The sequence below is a fragment of the Panulirus ornatus genome, chromosome 42, assembly GCF_036320965.1.
Source record: "Panulirus ornatus isolate Po-2019 chromosome 42, ASM3632096v1, whole genome shotgun sequence".
Taxonomy (NCBI): Eukaryota; Metazoa; Arthropoda; class Malacostraca; order Decapoda; family Palinuridae; genus Panulirus; species Panulirus ornatus.
Window position 1 is genome coordinate 27,560,533 of NC_092265.1, and position 4,328 is coordinate 27,564,860.

Sequence of the window (4,328 nt, forward strand, 5' to 3'; positions counted from 1 at the left end):
TCCTTCTTTTGGAAAATTGAAAAAAAAAAAAAAACCGAGAGGGGAGGATATATATATATATATATATATATATATATATATATATATATATATATATATATATATATATATATATATATATATATATATATATATATATATATATATATATATATATATATATATATATATATATACATATATATATATATATATATATATATATATATATATATATATATATATATATATATATATATATATATATATATATATATATATATATATATATATATATATATATATATATATATATATATATATATATATATATATATATATTTCAATAATGGATGGAAATTAGCTCCTAAGGTGATTTTGTTGTTGGAGTGGGACCTCCAGCCATTCTGTCCACCTTTTCCCTTTCTAGACATGTGGTGGTGCATTGGGTAGTGTGGCAACCTTCGTCTTCATCTTTTTGGGTGCAGGCTTGCAAACCTCGTGGAGTAGTTGTGGGGTTTGCTTCTTTGCTGCACCCGACATAGCCATCTGGGTGTAGCTATCTACCCGGGCTGGTGGGTCAGCCAGCATAGCTACACGCTCACTCGGTACCTGGGCTGGTGGACGAGCAGCCTTCCTTTCTTCCATGGCTACAGTCTGCCTAACGACCTGGGGTTGTGGAGCAGCCATCCTTACTACCACCCAGGTTGGTTTGGCAGCCTTCTTTCGTTTCTTTGTTACACCCTTCTGGTTGGGCTGGTTGGGCAACCTTCTTTTTCCTCTTCTTCGATACAACCTGCCAACCGAATTCGTCTGCTGGTGGGTCCGTTTCTTTCATGGATACAACCTCTGTAGCCACTTGGGCTGGCCGGTCAACCTTCGGTTGTAGGTAAAAGTATATATATAGAATAATGTGGTTATCATCAGCAGCCAGAGGCCATTCCTCCCTCCTTGCCTGCAGAGTTCTTGATTTTCTGAAAAGTTCTACGAGATTCTGGTAAGATAAATACCATTGAGAGGACGTTGTTAGGGGACAGTCAGGTTCAGTTTAGAGTTGGTTGTGGGATGGTTCTTTTACTGTGTCGTATCAGCCAGATGGGTATTTCTTTTCACAGTTTTCGTTAAAGTTTGTTTTCTAGAGGCATGATCTAGAACACTATTTTCCATTTGTTTATCGTTTTTCTTGTTATAGTTTCATTATAATCATTAGTTTTGTTACTGTTGACTTTCAGATATTTGATGTTATGTTTGTGATTCCCGTGGAAGCGTCTGACATCTTGCTAGAAGACTTTCTGGTCACAATATTTCTGCACTGGGGAGTTGATCGTATTCTTTTGTTGCAGGTTTTGTTATTATCTTGCTTTACATTAAGGTCTACTGGAGGTTTTCCCAATGCTGGTTGAACATATGTCCAGCAACAGGAGTTGGCGTAAGATACAGTATTGATGAAACTTATCTATCTATATACCTATCTAAATATCGCTCTGTCAATCTATCAATCTAACTATGTATCTATCTATCTATCTTTATCTGAAAGTCAACAATAATGAAATCATTGATATATGAAGTATAACAATGTCCTCTCAATGGCAATTATCTCACCAGAATCTTCTAGAACCTTCCAGAAAACTATGAACTCTGCAGGCAAGGAGGGAGGAATGGTCTCCGGCTATTGATAAAACCATATTATTCCATATATATGTTTATATATACATATTTATGTATATATATATATATATATATATATATATATATATATATATATATATATATATATATATATATGAATGTATATAAAACGTACAGAATAATGCGGCCATTATCAGTATCGAAAAAAACTGAAAAGATGAGGTCCCACCGAGATTCGAACTCGGATTGCTGGATCCAAAGTCCAGAGTGCTAACCCTTACACCATGGGACCTGATAAGAAAAGATGTGATTTCATCTAAATGTTTTACATATAATCAACCAGAGGCCATTCCTCCCTCCCTGCCTGCAGGGTTCAAGGTTTTCTAGAAGGTTCTCGAAGATTCTGTTAAGATCATTACCTTTGAGAGGTCGTCGTTAGGTGACAGTCAGGTTCACTCTATGGTTGGTGTTTGTAGTTGGTTGTCCGAGGATGTTGTTATACTTGATCAATTTTGTAATTGTTGACTTTCAGGTAGGAAGTACTCATTTACGATGCATCCTTGTAATCACAACAACCTTATGAGTCACTTCAAGATTTATCTTCATTACAACTTTATCTTCACTACACCATTAAGGTTGAAGTCAATGGTCACATTCACTACAATCTCAACAAGACTGGTCTTATACCTAACCCATATTATCACTAAATCCATGTACATGTATTTCTTGCAGAATAACGCAGATATCAATGATTTCTGTGAAAATTGACATATACAGCCTTACATAACTACCGATCTATCTAATATCTATTTCTACCTATCTATCTATCGATCTATCTATCTATCTACCTTTCTAAATCAGAAAGTCAACAACAATATCATTAATGATACGTATAACTACGTCCCCTCAATGGCAGTTCCTACCCAGAATCTTCGAGAACCTTCTAGAAAACCTTGAACCCTGCAGGCAGGGAGGGAGGAATGGCCTCTGGTTGATTATATGTAAAGCATTTAGATGAAATCATATCTTTTCTTATCAGGTCCCATGGTGTAAGGGTTAGCACTCTGGACTCTAAATCCAGCAGTCCGAGTTGAAATCTCGGTGGGACCTCACCTTTTCAGTTTTCTTAGAAACTGATGATGGAACTGAGCCATATAGTTGACCTTCGATGGACATATATTTCTTACGGCCCACCATTTTATTTAAGTATGAAGATCTCACGACAGAGAGGAAACGTGTGATATTCAAAATCAAAAGCCGCAATTGCCCTCATGGTAATGGTCGACATGTTTGCAGACAGATGACACAGACATGTGAGAAGTTAGACAAATATGGACGTTCCTGGTTGCTGTATAGCCTAGGTTTATTATCACTTGTAACGAAGGAGAAATGTTGCACATTATTCCACACCTTTTTATTTAGGGTAGGCTAGGCTAGGATTACTAGGGTCCATAACGTAACAGAGCTGGGAAATGCATCATATCGGATCTGTATTTGTGCAAAATGGCGCAAGTTTGTGGAAGTGATTTACGCAATGCCGGAGAGAATCCACGTCCACCAGAAATAATGTCTCAGACCTTACAATATCTGCTGTTGGACGAGCAGGGGACATTAGACCAATATATTCCTGTAGTTTACTGCTCTTCCCAAACACGCAGCAAGACATTCGTAAAAGCTTTAAACTGAACTTTTCCATCGGTTTTCATATCTTTAATTACTTAAACCAGTTCCAACAGATGGAAAAAATCATTTGAGAAATCAGAAATTATTTGCCTATAAAAAGCATTTTGATCGATCGTACCAAATATTCAATTATTTCTGTACCCGACAAAATATTCAGTCACTCCTATATCCGACATTTTTCCTGCTGGCTGGTGCCGTTAAAGTCATATGGTAATTTACCGCAATTAGATTATAGATATATTCATCTATATGGAATGGCTCAGCGTGAAGAAACATATATATTTTCACTAAATCCTCCTCTTTACTACACTCCCATCTTCACTACATAGTTCTAACACAACATCTTGACTACACCATTGTATGACCACATTATCATATCATTGTGTTCTTATCTTCACCAAAGCCTCGACAAAATTGATGTTTTCTTTACACATCAGGGTAGATGGCCATCTTTATGATGACAGAGAACACACATAACATATTAAACCACTTATCTTTAGTCACTTTAATCTAATTTCTGCTGATAAAAACGAATTATAATGACAATCCTTGAGCTCTGTGATGGGACATTATACGGGTGAAGGAACTGTTGTGAGGCACATGTATTAAACTATTGAGAAACAAACTTAACTGTATTAAAGTATTGACTTCACTACATTAGACTTCTCTATATTAAGCTATGCTAGGATATGATCAGTTCCCAGGTTATATAAGGGCGGGAGCCGGGACCGAAAGCATCATTTGAGCTGTGACCTCTTTCGAGTGAACATCTCTGCTCCGCCTTGCAAGCTCCCTCAACCTTTCCTCGAACACTTCAATATAATAATGTTCACCAAGAAGGTAGGACGATCCTCCTTTGTCCAGGAGATGGAATTTGAATATGTCCATGTATTTGACATGGGCTATGGCTGTGTGGACATGGAAGTGGAACACCCAGACGTGGAAGTGATGGATGGAGTGGAATTTGGCTGTGTGGATATGGAGGTGGAATACCCAGACGTTGAAGAGATGGATGGAGTGGAATTGGTGGAATACCC

At 37.0% G+C, this 4,328-nt stretch overlaps 1 non-coding gene across 1 annotated transcript; it reads right to left on the bottom strand.

Moving 5' to 3' along the window:
• Positions 1 to 1,828: 1,828 nt before the first annotated feature.
• TRNAQ-UUG (transfer RNA glutamine (anticodon UUG)) lies at positions 1,829 to 1,900 on the bottom strand. Its single transcript has one exon. It is a non-coding gene; the product is annotated as a tRNA-Gln (tRNA).
• Positions 1,901 to 4,328: the final 2,428 nt, after the last annotated feature.